Raw genomic sequence first — 18,693 nt, 5'->3', positions numbered from 1 at the left:
GACACCAAAAGATTCCATTTAATCAAAATAATTAGCAGAGTAGCTTTCACTATCTCACCTTGCCGACTTATTAAATTGGTGACGACTTACAGTATGTACTATATTGATTACTCAAGACTCAATTATTTTGACCATCAAGCACATAACACAACAAAAATCTAATTTAAATAATCTTTTTCTCTCTTAAATTTCTAGTATCTGCTTCTGAGACATGAGAGCGTGTTTTCTAGGAAAGAGGATAGAAACTGCGTGTATGTATGTTTGTATGTATATACACACTTACATAAATTTACATATATGCATAAAATCTTCTAGCTTTTATTTTTTCTTTTTCAGTCCTGAATTTTCTAGGATGGAAAAAGCAAGAACTTATAACAGGTATGTGCTTAAAAACCTGTTCAATTAATAACCAGTCACAAGTCACTCTTACTATATTGGCCAGCATATTGACTAATGGCATTTAGTATTACCAATTCCTGGCTGTGAATAAATAGCAAATTATTATGGCTTCTAGAAGTATTGATGATCTTCTCTCAAAAGGTATCATAAAACACAAAGCACAAAGTTCAGGAAGCTCCTGACTCATACACACTGTATCATACAAAACTAGAACATTATATTTATTGCCCAACAAAGTTGTACATAACATCAAATACAGTCAGTAGCAACATCAAAAGAGACATTGTTCAAAGATGTTCTTGGTTAACAAATTTCATTAAATCTCATGTGTCATGAAAAATTCCAGTCTTACCTTAGTCAATACTTGACCTAGAAAAAAAGTATCTCCACTTTAAATGCCATTCTCAAATATGGTTTTATTTTGCCAGTACCAGTGCAGACCACCGTTTGTTGACAGTAGAGATACACTATCCAAATTGGTATTAATATGTTTGTACATATTTTCATATAAGCCAGAAGACATATATATCTATATATAAGAAATACTAAGCTGTTATGCTAATTTAGGAACCAGAAATATGCTAACATTTTATAGTCCAAGTATGTCCAAAAAGTCTTCTTATCAATGTCTGAAAGTTCATAATAAACACTAATTAAAAAAAAAAAACCTGTAAGAATTACAAGATCCTCATTAATTCTGATTCTGAAGAGAAATGAACATCTCACTTGCAGATCAGAAAATGGATACACAACTTCAGAACAATTTTTTGCCCAAGGCGTTTTATAAATCACGTTAAGAGGATTCTTTGTTGTTGTTGTTGTTGTTGTTGTGTGTTTTTTTTTTTTATAGGCTCTCACTCTTTCACCCAGGCTGGAGTGCAATGGTATGAACACAGCTCACTGCAGCCTTGACCTCCCAGGCTTGGGCGATCCTCCCGCCTTAGCCTCCTGAGTAGCTGGGACCATAGGTGCACGCCACAACACCTGGCTAATTTTTTAAAAATCTTCTGTAGAGGTGGGGTCTAACCATGTTGCCTAGGGTGGTCTTGAACTTCTAAGCTCAGGGGCTTCTGCCACCTCAGCCTCCAAAAGTGTTGGGATTACAGGCGTGAACTACCATGCCGGGCTTTAAGAGGATTCTTGCTTACTGAAAACACAAACGCCATTCTTTTAGCTTGTTTTCTTTATGGCACTGAAAACAATTGACATCCAAGACAATCTGAAATTCCTGGTGCAAAGACCAGTATCAGGGACCAACCCAACTCTGCAGAGGGAAGAACTGCCAGTTAGCTGAGCAGGGGGCCATTGGCCAATAGGGGAAAAAAGAGTAGGGAGGAGGGACTGGTAGGGAATCCTGGCTAAGTCCACCCTTAGAAGGAGGTGGGGGCTGCTCCAAAGAGCTGAAAATCAGAGATGTTGGTCTTGTTGCTTCTGCCACAAAGTAAGGCTTCAGGTTGTATCACCGAGCTCAGAAACTGGGACCACTGTGCTTACAATGCAATCTAGTATTTGATCAATAATGCTTCCCATCAGATGAAGTATGCAACATCCAAAATCTAGTACCTAAAGGAAGTTGTGTCCTTGCTACATTTTATAAACCCAAATCCAAAAGGACAGCATTTTACATGTTGCTAATGACTGAGAAGAGGGCTGGTCACAAGAAATTCAATAATATTAAAATAATAAATAATAATAGTAATAGGAAGGCATCTCATTAACAATACTTCCTCTGAGTGGTTAATTTAAAAATCATACAGAATTGATCCTGGTAGCATATTTACAGCTAATTTGAAAACAATATTGGATTAAAATAATCACAAAGTATATCAGTAATATGTGATATTTTACAATACCTACCAGACATAAAACAGTGAAGTTCAGCTACCTGTTAAAGGTTGGTTTCTAGGCAACTGAAAATATAGTCTATCACACAGGCATACATGGAAGACAATACAGGTGTCTGCAGGTAGACATGATTCAGAAGTTGTTCCTGCTGAATACGAAACATGAGAACGAAGTGGAAGTTACAGGGACAGAGTGGTCAGCAGATAAAGGGGCTTAGTGGTGTTAAGCTGACAAATACGGCTGGGTAATTCGAGATTTTCAGATCCATCACCTAAGTGGGTATCTAACACTGCCAATATTCACTCCACTGGTATCCACAGGATTCCACACAACTCTGCATTTATGATATCAATTTTTAAACAAGTTTTGCTATCTCACTAGCATTCAAGTACAGTGAGTGACTGCTGCTGGAACATTTATTAGCTTTTCATTACTTGGAATTTCATGTTTCTAAAAACAAAGACCACAGCACAGAGAGGAGAAGATGAGGACTTTATGTTCTAGTTCTGACTTTTTTTTTTTTTTTTTTTTTGGAGACAGAGTTTTGCTCTTGTTGCCCAGGCTGAAGTGCAATGGTGCAGTCTCGGCTCACTGCAACCTCTGCCTCCCGGGTTCAAGTGATTCTCCTGTCTCAGACTCCCGTGGAGCTGAGATTACAGGCGCCTGCCACCAGGCCCAGCTAATTTTTGTATTTTTAGTAGAGACAGGGTTTCACCATGTTGGCCAGGCTGGTCTCGAACTCTGACCTCAGGACAATCTGCCCACCTTGGCCTCCCAAAGTGCTGGGATTACAGGCATGAGCTGCCGGGCCTGGCCTAGGATAACATTTTCATTTTGTTATCTTATATCAATCTGAACTTCAAATTTTACTTTCTCTATGTTATTACAGTAACAATCACAGTCACATTTGAATTGTTCACCATTGCTTTTTTGTCTTTGTATATGTTGATGTATAATTTTAAAGAATAGTGTTTAACTTTGAACAACGTAAGTCATATACTTAACATCTGACATTATTTTTAAGGTTAAAAAAAAAACTGCCTGTGATGCAATGATCTATTTTTTTATGATGGACATACATTCTTTTAAGGTCATTTACTTTATCAAGATCAACATTCTAAAAATGACTGAAGAGAACATGAACCTAAGTCTTTTGACTACTTTATCCATTGCTGAACTAGCATGGTTAAGTGAAAACTTCTTGAATAAGGAGACAGTGATTGTTTCACATTGGCCTTTGGAGACGGCACTTGGGAGAATGACATCAGAATACAGCTGTCTGACAACCTGTGGTCATTTAGCTATTTTCAGCATAGCCACAGAGAGTGGGCATTTATTAGTAGCCATGTGTCCACCCTAGAGATAGGAAAACAAAGCCACCACCAGCAGCCAACCTATTTCAGCCCTGTCACCAGAGCCTTTCTCCACTCATGCCACTGCCGGCTGATTGGCATGACTGCATTCCATTATTCACACATCGCGTTTACTGTAAAGTCCCAATATAACAGAGACGACTCGGCACCATCTCACTGCTGCTAATGTTTGTAGCAGCTGTTAAACCTGTGAGACGTTACATAGCACCGGAGACCCACTCATTGGGTAGGAGATGTCCTTTATGTTTCCTTGAGTAGTGAAATCACAGTATCATCCTTTCCTAGTTCCAGGATCTCTAATGGGGTAGTGATGCTCTCTGATTTCCCTATCTTGCCCTCACTTGAGATTCAAAAGTTTGATTTTCAGTTCCTGCCAATTTGGTGTGACTAAATTTCTAGAAGGCATGTAAACAGTTTTGAACTTCAATAACAGGTCTTTCCTTTTTAAAAACCTGCAAACTTCATTTTATTTCTAATGGTAGGCTGCTTGTTTTTCCTCTGTTTGTTATTAAACTGGTAGTGTGTGCCCAGAGTTGAACTAGTTTTCCTGTAAGCACTCTGGGGAGCAGGGGAACAGAACAGTCCAGAAAGGGTTTACTTAGTGTTTGTGTGTGAAAGAGAGTCATGTTCTCAGCTCAGATATTTATAAACAGAGCTTTGACCCACAAGAACGTGTTGTGAGACATGGAGAGCCAGGGTGTGTGACAGTTCCTTACTGCGTGGGACTCTGCTCTGCATCACGGAATACACCACCCCTAGTTCTACTGAGTTAAATGCCATTGGCACCAACCAGTCATTGCTAGAACTCAAAACAACCTGCACCCTCCCATGCCCAACACATTCCCTGGGTGGTTCTGCCTGTTGGGAACTGCTGCTCTTGCCATGTGAAATACAGGTACCTCTCACCCTGTATGGGGCTATTAGCTTATTTTTTCTGCATAGTCACCACTGGAGATGGCAGCTGGATAGCTGCTTTCCCCATTCTCCCCCAGATCGCCTGCTACACACAATGCCTATGTTCCCTCTGTGAAAACCTAGTGGATTATAACTGACCCTTCTTAAGCCTGTGAGATGGTTGTGGCGGGGTCAGGATCTATCTAAGGAGCTTTGGAAAGTTTTGCCCTAAAAGTTGGCTTCCCATAACTTCATTCACTCAGCTGCTCTGTCCTGAACGAGACTGGAGAGTGTGAGAAGTCAGCTCGGGTGCCAGCACTCCAGGTGCCAGCAGACGGGGCTCCACTGAGGATAGGAGCTGCAAACCGAAAACAAAACAACAGCAATGGTCTGAGAAGAGCGCTGTCCTCATCATTTGTATTATAAGAGTACAGGGTTTTCTCCCATGAGCTTTTTAGTGACCATAAAAGACTGTTTAATACTGCACAGTTTACTAAGGGCTTTTTCACTTATTTATAGCACTTGGACTTACTTCCACTGGAAGGCAGAAAAGCAATGGATTCCAATAAAGAGGGATATGATTACTTAGACTAGTTCTTAAATCACAGAACTCAATTTGAATAAAAGGTATCTGGAGGGAAGACTTAAAATAAACTTTAGAAATAAAGGCACATTCTTTCTCCATCTCTGGAAAAGGAAACAGGTCTCATGAAGGAGTCTAGGCTGACAACTTTAGCTGCTTCAAACTGATGGGGATAGGTCAGCTAATGCAGATGACTGGGTGAGGATCTCAAACCAAATACAAAAGGCCAGGAAAAAGAAGTGCAATTCTGGGATGTTACAGGGAGAAGGGCAAGCTGGAAGACGACGCAAGAGAACTTGACTGTTAACTGTTTTGAACCACGTGCAGCTATTACTGCTTTCTTGTAAGTTTAAATCCACAGTGTCCATTGCATGGCATGTATTTTTCAAAGAACTATAGGAATCATGGTTTTGGGATGGATTCATATTGGTTCTGTTATTTATTTATTATTACTATTACTTTTTTTTTTTTTTTTTTTTTTTTTAAGAAATAGGCCGTAGCTGTGTCACCCAGGCTGGAGTGCTGTGGCACAATCATAGGTCACTTCAGCCTCGAACTCCTGGGCTCAAGCAATCCTCCCACCTCAGCCTCCTAAGTAGCTGGGACTATGGGAGTGTGCTATCATGCCTGGCTAATTTATTTTTTATTTTTTGTAGAGACATTATCTCATTATTTTGTTCAGACTGGTCTTGAACTCCTGGTCTCAAGTGATCCTCCTGCCTTGGCTCCCAAAATGCTGGAATTACAGGCATGAGCTACTGTGCCCGGCCTATACTGGTTTTAAACTCTCTAGTAAAAGTATGGTCTTGCTCCAATTAATAGGATGCCAAGAGAGCCTGAATGGATGGCAAAATTTTGTAGGACCTTTTCCATGATTGTTACAAAGAGAGTGGGACTTTCCTTGTCTGTGTCCTAGCACCTTTCTTTAATCACTAGAGTAGATAGACCTATTGTGTGAACATGTCGCATTAGGGGAAAATATTTGCATTGAAATTTTTCTCAGTGATATGGTGGGACCCACTGGCATAGGGTTGGCAATAGCTGATTGTGTGCATTCTCCTTCCACCTCCGGGTACACGGATGTCAAATTGTACAAGTCCTGAACGTGACCATGGTTTGAGTACTTACACCACAGAAACCTGCGAGTACAACAAATCACGACTTTTTTCTTTTTAAAGGGTCACATTTAGGCTGGGCGCGGTGGCTCACGCCTGTAATCCCAGCACTTTGGGAGGCCAAGGTGGGCGGATCATGAGGTCAGGAGATCGAGACCATCCTGGCTAACACAGTGAAACCCTATCTCTACTAAAAGATACAAAAAAATTAGCAGGGCGTAGTGGCAGGTGCCTGTAGTCGCAGCTCCTTGGGAGGCTGAGGCAGGAGAATGGCGTGAACCCGGGAGTCGGAGCTTGCAGTGAGCCGAGATCGCACCACCGCTCTCCAGCCTGGGCGACAGAGCGAGACTCCATCTTAAAAAAAAAAAAAAAGTCACATTTACCATCACACTACTGAGTGTATACATCTTGTATGTGTATTTGCAAAAGGGCCCTCCAGCTTTGCTGCCTTCATTACAGAGGCTCATGAAGCCGGCTTAACAGGGTAACCTTCACCAAAGTCAGAGAAAGCCATGCCCACGCCATGGCTCCAGGACAGGGTCTGGAGATAAAGTGGCAGGGCATCATTAAGATTCTTCAGAGTGCATTCTTGGCAGCTTGTTCAAAGAAAGGTTAGTCTAGAGAGCAGCACCAGCTGTTCCTCTTTTCATTGCAGGATTTTGAAATCCTTAGAAAGGTACTAAATATGTCATTAAAGGCAGAAATAAATGATACAAATAAAAAACCACCTTGCCACAGTCCCCAAAATATTATAACACAGAATGGATATTACTCACTTTTTACTGAGTGCTGAACAAGGACCTGAAAATGATGACTTGATGTTAACCAATATCACAATATTACTTTGGGAGTGTGTATTTATTTCAAAAAGATGGTAAGTACAAAAGTATAGTTCTCATAAGATGCTTCTTTCTTAAGGATACTAAAGTTCAGTGCAGCCTACCTGAATAATTGAAAACCAGACAAATAATTGCAGATAATCACCTGTGATTGAGCCTCGCTCGTACTATGAGCCTTCTTCCCCAATCAGTAACCCCCGATATGTATAAAATTTTATTTGTTGTGATAATAATTGTGTAGAAACCCAGTCTTCTAATGCACGGGAGAACTTAGTATGTCCCAGAATAGCCAAACAGAATGATCCCATTAGCTTTGGTGGTAGGACCTAGGATCTGAAAAACATTCTCGTTTTTGCTTAATCTGATTACCAAGAAGTACAGAGCAAACATGTCTGTTTTTATTTAAATTATTATTTTTGGTATGCCTTAGGGGCTTGTCTTATTCTTCTATCCAAAAAGCTTACTTCTAGATAACCACTGTGAGAGGCACAGTTATGTATGGGTGCTTCTTGTCTTCAAGGACTAATGAAAGACATCCAGTATTCCCATATCTGTACCCTTCTCTACTCCAGTTATCCTATCAGGCCCTCTACAGCCTGAGGGATTCCTGCATCCAGGCCTTTGCTCCAACTACTGCTTCCAACCCAAGGCGCCTCCATCCACAGGTGGGAAGGATCAGCCTATAAATACTCTCTCATCTTTTAAGACCAAGCTGATGTCCTCCTATCACCTCGCGGGGATCGATTATGATATAGAAGCAACTTTTGAATTATATAGAAGGGGTCTTAGTAGCAGAGGCCATTGTTGGTTGCTTCCTCATCACCCAGGCACCATAAATTCCCTGTAAATAAAGTTTTATTAGAACTCAGCATGCTCATTTACTTAAGTATTATCTATGGCTACTTTCATGCTAGAGTGGCAAAGTTGAGTAATTGCCACAGAGATGGTATGTCCCACACAGCCTAGAATATTTACTACCTAGCCCTTTACAGAAAATAAAAAGTCAACCCCTGGCCTAAAGCATTCTGTAGCCTTCTGCTTTGTCTAGCAGGGAGGCCCAAGGAGTGCTTGGGAGGAGCCTGGGACATCAGGCTTTCTGTGCCTCAGTTTGACCTCACATTGCTAGACTTCCTCTTCCCTGCTTTAGCTTACACTTTAGTGGGACAGAGGATTTGGGCTTTCCAACTTGGCTGGGCTCCAGTTACGACTTCAGATGCTTTGAATTGCAGTCAAGCAGGCAGTAGGGTCATCTCTCATTAAAGAAAGCCATATTTTATTTCCTCTCTGTGTTTAGCCTGTGTTTCTTTCGTGTATGTAGAGACTTGCTAAAGACCATAAGAACAAGCCAGGGCACAGGAAGTTTTCTTACCAACTCCCTTAGTACTACTCCCCATTAGGCACGTGGTCAGTGACCTGTCAGTTCGAGGTTTTTGGTGCCCTTGAGGGTGGCTTTTGGTGCACAGCAATACTAATTATTGTTACTTTGCAGTTTTGAAAAGGAATATACAGTTTGTTAAATTTATACCACCTGAAGCCTAGCTTTTCCTGAAATTTTTATGTTACAATTAAAAATTTTAATATTCTATCTACATATCTTTTCAATTTTAACAATTACATTTATGGTGCCTTTGAATACTCTTTAGGTGCATTTATAAACTAAGTTCATTTTTAACCTCATTTTTTTTTTTTATTATTTTTATTTTTTTATTTTTTTATTTTTTTTTTGAGACAGAGTCTCGCTCTGTCGCCCAGGCTGGAGTGCAGTGGCGCAATCTCGGCTCACTGCAAGCTCCGCCTCCCGGGTTCACGCCATTCTCCTGCCTCAGCCTCTCCGAGTAGCTGGGACTACAGGCGCCCACCACCACGCCCGGCTAATTTTTTGTATTTTTAGTAGAGATGGGGTTTCACCGTGGTCTTGATCTCCTGACCTCGTGATCCGCCCGCCTCGGCCTCCCAAAGTGCTGAGATTTTAACCTCATTTTATAATTCCATTTATAAGTTTAATATATTCAGTTTTCTTTTTAAGCATTTCAACTTTTTAACAATCAAAACATCCCCAAGTGGTTGAAAATCTTAAAAATTTTTTTCCATAAATTTTATAAATTAAATGACTCTCAAGTTCTGGTACATTCTAAATTAAAATCACAAAGAGAATCTCTACCAGTTTGATCTATGTGTAACATATACTTTAAATAAAAGTATTAATATTGTGGGGTTAATTATTTTATCATTTTAATTTTACTTTTTAATTTTTTTTTTTGAGACAGTCTTGCTCTGTCACCTAGGCTGGAGTGCAATGGCACCATGTCGGCCTGCTGCAACCTCCGCCTCCCGGGTTCAAGTTGATTCTCGTGCCTCAGCCAACTGAGTAGCTGGGCTTATAGGTGTGCACTGCCACGGCCCGCTAATTTTGGTATTTTTGGTAGAGACAGAGTTTTGCCATGTTGGCTAGGCTGGTCTTGAACTCCTGACTGCAAGTGATCTGCCTGCCTTGGCCTCCCAAAGTGCTGGGATTACAGGCGTGAGCCACCACGCCAGCCTATTTAATCACTTTTATATTCTTAATGTTAAATCTTCCAGGGTAAAAAGACTTTTCATTAAGGAAACAATTTGCCATCCCAAATGAAAGGGGTTATAATTCCACGTAACTTGAGGTTCCCATCTAATTGAACTTGTGTTGGTTTCCCTTTTTTTTTTTTTTTTTTGAGACAGAGTCTCGCTCTGTTGCCCAGGCTGGATTGCCATGGCTTGATCTCGGCTCACTGCAAGCTCCACCTCCTGGGTTCACGCCATTCTCCTGCCTCAGCCTCCAGAGTAGCTGGGACTACAGGCGCCTGCCATCACGCCCAGCTAATTTTTTGTATTTTTAGTAGAGATGGGGTTTCACTGTCTTAGCCAGGACGGTCTCGATCTCCTGACCTCGTGATCCGCCCGCCTCGGCCTTCCAAAGTGATGGGATTACAGGCGTGAGCCACCGCGCCCGGCCTGAACTTGGGTTGGTTTTCAATCAAAATTTTTGGAGATACTCATTGACAAGTTAAGCCCTTTCAAAAAATAGTTGTGACAACTCTTAGAAAACTTCGGTCTTCAAAGGGGGTTGTTTGCTCCTGGATAGAAGTTATCATTACCCACTTCACTGTCTACTCACAGGAGTGGACACTCCCACCTAAGATTCTAGATAATTTCTTCCACTACTTGGTTGGACTTTATGTTTCTTTAGCACATGTTTTACTATCTTTCCATCTTGCTCTACAGATATTCCATTTTCTTTTACTGATAATTTGCATACTATAAAATTCATCCTTTGAAAGCATACGATTCAGTTGCTTTTAGTATATTCATAGGGTTGTGCAACAAGCATCACCATCTAATTCCAGAACATTTCTATCATCTAAAGAGAAACACCTGAACCATTAATAGTCATCCGCCAATTACGCTTTCCTTCAGCCTTTAGCAACCACTACTCTACTTTATTTCTTCATGGATTTGCCTATTCTGAACATTTCATATAGATCAAATCATGTAATATGTGGTCTTTTGTGTCTAGCTTCTTTCACTTAACACAATGTTTTCAATGGTCATCCACACTGTAGTATGTATCAGTACTTCATCCCTTTTTACGGCTGAATAACATTCCACCGTGTGGATATATCCCATTTTGTTTATCCATTTATTGCTCGGGTTCTACTTTTTGGCTATTATAAATAATGCTGCTTTTTATGAGCAGTTTTCTGTAAACACATGTTTTCATTTCTTTTGGGTATATATCTAGGGATGGAATTCCTGGGTCATGTGTCATGTGTTAAATCTATGTTGTCAAATGCTTTTCCTGCATTTTTTTTTTTTTTTTTTTTTTTTTGAGACAGAGTCTCGCTCTGTCGCCCAGGCTGGAGTGCAGTGGCGCAATCTCAGCTCACTGCAAGCTCCGCCTCCCGGGTTCACGCCATTCTCCTGCCTCAGCCTCTCCGAGTAGCTGGGACTACAGGCGCCCGCCACCACGCCCGGCTAATTTTTTTGTATTTTTAGTAGAGACGGGGTTTCACCGTGGTCTCGATCTCCTGACCTTGTGATCCGCCCGCCTCGGCCTCCCAAAGTGCTGGGATTACAAGCGTGAGCCACCACGCCCGGCCTTTTCCTTCATTTGACATGATCTATTAACATGACTGTATGATTTTTATCTTATAGTCTATTAATATAATGTGTTATACTGATTTTTGTATGTTGAAACAACCTTATATCTTGAGATAAACTATGCTTGATTATCATATATATAATTCTCTTTTATATGTTGCTGGATTAATTTGTTAGTACAGTTGATCCTTGAACAACATAGGGGTTGGGGTGCTGACCACCACACAGTTGAAAATCGATGTATAACTTTTAAGTCCCCCAAAACTTAACTACTAATAGCCTACTGTTGACTGGAAGCCTTGCCAATTAACATATATTTTGTATGTTATATGCATATTGTATTATTACAATAAGATAAGCTAGAGAAAATAAAATGTCATTAATAAAATAATAAGGAAGATAAAATATATTTACTATTTATTAAGTGAAAGCAGGTCATAAACTTCTTCACTGTCTTCATGTTGAGTAGGCTGAGGAGGAGGAAGAAGAAGAGAGGTTGGTCTTGCTATCTCACAGGTGGCAGAGGCAGAAGAAAATCTGCATATAAGTGGACCCACACAGTTCAAACCCGTGTTGTTCAAGGGTCAACTATATTGGTTGAGAGATTTTTGCATCTATATTCACAAGGAATATTGGTCTTTAACTGTTTTTGTAATGTGTTTGGTTTTAGTATCATAGTAATCTTTGTTTTGTGGCATGAGTTGGGAAGTGTTCCCTCCTCTTCTATTTTTTGGAATGGTTTGAGAATTGGTGTAAATTCTTTAAACATTTGGTAGAATTCAGCAGTGAAGCAAGGGGTCCTGGGCTTTTCTGATGGGAAGGGTAATTCAATGTTTTTACTTGTTATAGGTCTAATTTTGATTTCTATTACTTCTTGAGTCAATTTCAGTAGTTTGCACCCTTCTAGGAATTTGTATATTTAATCTAGGTTATCTAGTTATTTGGCAAACAACTTTTTCTATCGTATTCCTTCATAGTCCTCTATATTTCTTTTTTTTGGTTTGGGTTCCCCCCGCCGCCCCCCCTACCCCTGACAGACGTCACTCTGTTGCCCAGGCTGGAGTACAATGACGCTATCATGGCTCACTGCAGCCTCAACCTTTCAGGCTCAGGTGGTCCTCCCACCTCAGCCTCCTGAGTAGTGAGGACCACAGGCGTGGACCACTATGCCTGGCTAATTTTTGTATTTTTTTTGTAGAGATGGGATTTCATCATGTTGCCCAGGCTGGTCTTGAACTCCTGGGCTCAAGCAATCTTCCTCTCTTGGCCTACCAAATTGCTGAGATTATAGGCATGAGCCACTGTACCCAGCCCCTTTTTATTTCTGTAAGGTTGGTAGTTGTGTCTCTTCTTTCATTCCTAATTTTAGTAATTTAAGTTTCCCTCATTTTTGCTTTGTTAGTTGATTAAAGATTTGTCAAATTGGCTGGGCGTGGTGGCTCACACCTGTAATCCCGGCACTCTGGGAGGCTGAGGTGGGTGGATAGCCTGAGGTCAGAAGTTTCAGACCAGCCTGGCCAACATGGTGAAACCCCATCTCTACTAAAAATACAAAAAATTAGCCAGGTGTGGTGGTGCAGGCCTGTAATCCCGGCTACTCAGGAGGCTGGGGCAGGAGAATCGCTTGAACCTGGTAGGTGGAGATTGCAGTGAGCTGGGATCATGCCACTGCAGTCCAGCCTGGGTAACAGAGTGAGACTCTGTCTCAAAAAAAGCCAAAAAAAACAAACAACAACAACAACAAAAAGATTTGTCAATTTTATTGGTCTTTCAAAAAAACTAACTTTTGGTATTATTGATTTTCTCTATTGTTTTCCTAATCTCTATTTCATTTATTTCTAGTGTAATCTTTATTATATTCTTTCTTCTGTTTGTTTTGGTTTAGTTTGCTGTTTTTTCCCCTACTTTCTTAAGGATGAACAAACATTTAATTTTAATGGCATTTTAAGAGCATTCTATTGGATCTCACCCCCATATATATTATTATGTTTCAATGTCTAGCTTTTTTGATTGATTCAAGTAAATGAAGTTCTATATTCTTTTCCTTGTTTTCTTATCTAGCATGGTTATACCTCTTATACGTGTTAAAAATAAAATTCAGTGGGATTATGTCTCTCTCACATTTTGATTGTTTCTGTATTCACAAGAGTTAATGACATATTCCAAGTAACAAGAGAAAATGTAAATGATCTGTTTTTCAGTCAGCAAATAGGACTCCTAACCTTACAAATCAGGGACAGAAGAGTCCTCCTTACTTTTTTCCTCCCTATATCTATTTATCCAATTCTACATTTTGGAGTCCACTTGTAGCAACCACTTATAGTACCAAATTATGAGTAACTGAATGTTAATGTTTGGTAGAATTAACTCAGCAATCCCTTCTAGTACCAAATTGTCAGTAACTGAAGAGGCCTGTGGTTGACAGAAGCAGAATGCCCAACTTAAACTGGCCTAAAAAGATGAAGAGGATTTATTTGTTTATAAAACTGAAATATCCCCTGCTAGTGTGTGCCCACTGGATTCAGAGGTTCATAAGGTCATCAAAGCTGAGGTTCAGTTTCTAGGTAGTTTCCGCAGGATACAAATGCTGAAAGATAGCTCATATATGAAGAAATAGCCAAGAAAACTGCAGGAAAAATAGGTGTGATTGAACCACAAACCCCTGAATCAAGCTATGCCAAAGGCCTGCAATCTATGAGCTTTTTAGTTATAGGAACCATTATACTCTGCTTATAACGGGCATTATAAATAATTATTGTATAAATTAATGGTTAGGCTATCAAGACTCAGTGCAGATGAAGCATCTCCACAAGTCTCTGGTGAACTCCATTTTCAGTTACAGCATAATCTAGATTTGGATAATTATTCCTTATTTTTTTCATGTGTATGAGTCCTCAGTTCCTTGAGGGCACAGACAATGAAAAAAAATTTGTATTATCTAGTGTTCTCAATATAATGTGACATACAAAGAGGATACTTATTTGAAAAAATAGATTTAAATAGCTGAGCTATAATGAAAAAGACAACAAAATATGTACTATATTTCATTCCATGTTAACATGTCAGTAAAAGAAGAAAATTGAATATTGGAGAGAAGTTACCAGTCTTCCCAATTAATCAAGCCATGGTTTCATGAAAGAGGTGGGATTTTACATGAAGAGTTTCAAAACTGTAGATATAATTGGTTCAAATGATTACACATATGCCTACGGGCAGCTGCAATGAATCGTGTTGCAAACAGAAAAGTAAACAACCTATCCTGGAAAAGAGAACCACTCCAGAAATCTCAAGACCCACATAGGACACTTATGTTTTGAGCTACTCCTTTAATCTGTGTCCAAACAAAGCATCTAATTCTTATTTCAGAGAATGGAAAACTCTGACATATGCAAAAAGAGAAGCATCAGTACACTTGTCTTTGCATGCAGGTGCAAGCAACAGACTTCTCAATACCATGTATAACATAGTCATTAATTATAGAGGCAGCCAGGTTCAGGAGCATATCATGTTCTCTTCCTTTTTCTCCTCTCCTCCTTTCCTTCCTTTCTGTCAATCATTTCCATTCCACTCTTTCAAAAGAGCATTCATTTTTGGTATCCAGCACTTTTAGGGTATTCTACTTGATTTTTTTATCTTCTGTATTTGGGGTAATATTCAGTTATGATTTGCTTTACATTTCAAGAAAGCAAATATTGTAAGTAGGAAGAAACCTATTCAATGAAAACCTTTCGCCTGGCAATAGAATAATGTTGTTTGAAGAGTCCTACCTATATGTCTGTAAGCTAACAACGTATGTACGAGACAGGAAAGGGAGTTAATGAGTGAAAGCCCCAAACACACATCAGAGACAACCAATTAGCTTGTCTGAAACACAGGCTTGTAAAGTGATCAGTATCTTATAAAATGGTCTGCTACACGCGAGTAAAATGTTGTTTAAATGGTTTGCTTAACTAGATGCATTCACCATGAAATTGATTCTTTTAAGTTTTTTTTTTAAACTTAATACCCATTAACTGTGCATATTGAAATGGCTAGGCGGTGGGAGGGTGGGTGCACATCCTGATATTACAAAGTGCAGGTTGAAGATATGAGTTCCATATTTTATGAGGTTAAAGAGTATATGAAAAAGAAAAACAACTCATCATTACCAACAATTGTGTCTGCCTCAGTAACTGAAATGTTTCAACACAATTGGATTATTCCTCCTTTGCCTTGCTAAAAGCTTAGACTGGGATGGCTAGATGTGCTCTGAGGACATTCCAGTGCTGAGAATTTATGCTTTTGTGTTACAGAAAACACTGTTTTCCCACCATAGCCTTTGATTCTGCAAAATAGCATGAGAGGAAGAAGCCCCTGAGCCTGGTTTTTTTTTTTTTTTTTTTTTGAGAAGGAGTCTCGCTCTTTCACTCAGGCTGGAGTGCAGTGGCGCGATCTCGGCTCACTGCAGGCTCCGCCCCCCGGAGTTCACGCCATTCTCTTGCCTCAACCTCCCGAGTAGCTGAGACTACAGGCGACCGCCACCTCGCCCAGCTACTTTTTTGTATTTTTAGTAGAGACGGGGTTTCACCGTGTTAGCCAGGATGGTCTTGATCTCCTGACCTCGTGATCCGTCCGCCTCGGCCTCTCAAAGTGCTGGGATTACAGGCGTGAGCCACCGTGCCCGGCCGCCTGGCATTTTTCAAATCCAACATTTGCCTCGGAGTGAACATCAAATTTCATCCCCCTAAGACCTTACAAAACATTTGAGGTAACTTAACGTTAGCTGACAAATGAACAATTCCTGATTCTATTTCACATTCTGAATTTTCTTAAAAGTCTACTGTATATTTTAAAATGAGTTTTTGGCCACACCTCACATTCAACTTTTTCTGTTATACAAGGCTCCGTGCCACAAATACACGTCAAACAATTGCTACCTGATCAGACAACCAGGAGAACGTGATTTGATTTTGTCGAGTCTAGCTATTCTCCCTGCTTATCCAATATTGGCATCCCTTGTGCACTTTATTAAACTACTGTCAATTGGCCAACTCAAGGGATTCTCTGACTCAACAAAATATTAGGGAGAATATATTTAGTCAATGGTTAAAGACTGTTAAAGGCACAAATATTTTTTAAAAACAGTTTATATACACAAGGTTGTTTGGCTTTTGTAATGGAATATATGTCCCCTGTCTCAATCTTGCAGCTGTCGGGTATGAAAAAACAACAGCAGTAGTAACAAATCAAAATGTTAATATATGGAACCCAAATAAACATGTTTAATATTGGCCTTGTGGTACTATGGCAGCACTCTGTCCTAACAACGACAACATTTAGATGCTGGAGCAGATTCAAATTCTTGGGCCATAAACAGGAGACAGACAAATATGGCAAGCCACGCGTTACTCAGTCACCAATGGAGGGTGCCAATGGCCCCGTCCAGATGCAGAGATATTCAAGGGATGTGCCTGTCAGCAGTTTGTCCTCTGGCTACAGCAAGAAGCCACCATGGAAACACCAGAAGGAAAAGAAAAAACAGGAAAGCATGGAGAACTAGGGGAAAGAGGGCCAGGGAGCTGAGGCAGAAAAAGCTGACGGCCGCCTCAATAGCACATCTGAGCAAGGGCAACAGGTAACAAATGCGCTTGTAACCAGGTGCCATGTCAGTCACGGGAAGAGAATTTCTTTCCCTGCTGGCAATACAGTCAGGAGCCTAATATCCTGGCAACTGAGAAACATGAGCTTGGAAAGAGGCTTGCAGGCCGTCTAAAGAAAAGCTAAGTGGTAATCCATACTGAGGAATTTTAGCCAAAAAATCCCACACAGGACTAGTTGAGCTCAGTATAAAGCCTGTGAAGGATATGTCTCAAGAACATTCTCATCAGACATAAAGAGAACACCAGAAATAAAGGTTCCAAAAGCCATTGACTGGGATTTATCACAGCATTGGGAGTGTGGCCTTGGGTCGTAATTGTCATCCATGACTAGTTGAAAACAGTAGTTCTAAACCGGGGAAAGGAAAAGGCAACTGTACCTTCCCAGGGGACATTTGATAATGTTTGGAGATTGTTTTGGTTGTCATAACAGGGGGTGGGGAAGCAGAGCAGGTGGTTACTACCAGCTTCTAGTGGGTAGAGGCCAGGGAGATGTGGCTAACATCCTCCAACACATAGGGCAGCTTCCCCTCTCACCTCAACAAACAATTATCTAGCCCAAAAGGTCAATAATGCCAAGATTGAAAAACCTTGCTCTGAACTGATCTTCTAAGGCAAAAGTCAGAGAACAAACCCCTGTTAATGATTCAATCCACAGTTTAGCAGCACAAACCATCAGACTCACTCCCTGGAACCAGGAGATTTAGAAAGTGGACTGGGAGGGTAGACCAGGAGCTACGTCCAGGAACATCACAGGTCGACAGCTCCTATTCTCTGTGCTTCTTTCTGGCTCGAAATGAATAATTAACAGACCTTGGGAGGCCAAGTCAGTATACCAAACTGGACTGAAGCAAGTGTGCCAAGGAAGTAGCCACCTTTCACTCGGTCTACACAGTCACTGTTTTGGGCTCTGGGGATACAAAGGTGAACATAACAAGTCCTGGCCCCCATGGAGCTTACATGGTAGCCAGCGATACTGACAGATATCAAGTAACTAAGTAAAGTCAGGTAGGAATAAGTGACATGAAGGACAAGAAAGTACTACAGCAATAATAACATTTGCTATATAACGGATCTAAAGGAGGGACAGAAGGCAATATATGGGTTAAATATAAAGCAGCCATAGATAAGGACAAATCTATAGTTGGGTTCAAAACAATAGCACATAGAGCTATGATAAAAGCTCTACTGATTAGTCTCCACCTAATCACCTCGGATCAACTGACTCTTCATTGTCCTGGTACAAGACAAATGATTGATGTTGCCTACACAGTGAATGTTCATGACCAGTGGACACACCACCCTGAATGATGGTAATTACCCAGTGGATGCTGACAACTGGTGAGCTGCTTTTTAATATGTCTGCTCATTTCCACTCCTAGGTTGCTTCACAGCTCTCAAGATGGCAATCATATTTATTATTAAGTAGTATAATTAAATGTGACACCAACAGATAAAATATGAACTTGAGAATTTCTATTCCTATGAAAAAACTAAATGGAATGAGTTCAAAGAACTTAATCAAGGTGAGTCACTAAAACCAAAGTGCTGTTGGATTGGATTTAGATAACTACAAAGGATTGAGAGGGAAAGATGCAGATTGCTTCCCAAGTATCTTGAACTTATAGTTCCATTTTAAAGAAACAGAAGCTGAAAAATCATAGGTAATGGCTGCTTAATGAAACAAATATAACACACAACTCTGATTAGTGGCCACACATTCAGATAAAAGGCCTTGGCCTAACATGAAAAGATTAGTACCTTTGGTGTGTTTAAATTAAAATAAATTATTTTTAGTCCCTTTTTTTTTTTTTTTTTTTTTTTTGAGACAGGGTCTCACCCAGGCTGGAGTGCAGTGGCACAATCTCGGCTTACTGC

General features: G+C 40.3%; 1 protein-coding gene across 3 annotated transcripts in view; it reads right to left on the bottom strand.

The window, feature by feature from the left end:
- The window catches only part of ARL15 (ADP ribosylation factor like GTPase 15), a 430,737-nt gene that overhangs the window by 3,135 nt on the left and 408,909 nt on the right, over positions 1–18,693 (bottom strand). The gene's annotated exons all lie outside the window — the stretch shown is intronic.

Source organism: Symphalangus syndactylus, chromosome 18 (genome assembly GCF_028878055.3).
Source record: "Symphalangus syndactylus isolate Jambi chromosome 18, NHGRI_mSymSyn1-v2.1_pri, whole genome shotgun sequence".
Lineage (NCBI taxonomy): Eukaryota > Metazoa > Chordata > Mammalia > Primates > Hylobatidae > Symphalangus > Symphalangus syndactylus.
The sequence above is the reverse complement of the archived record's forward strand: the minus strand, read 5'-3'. Positions and strand labels throughout refer to the sequence as shown.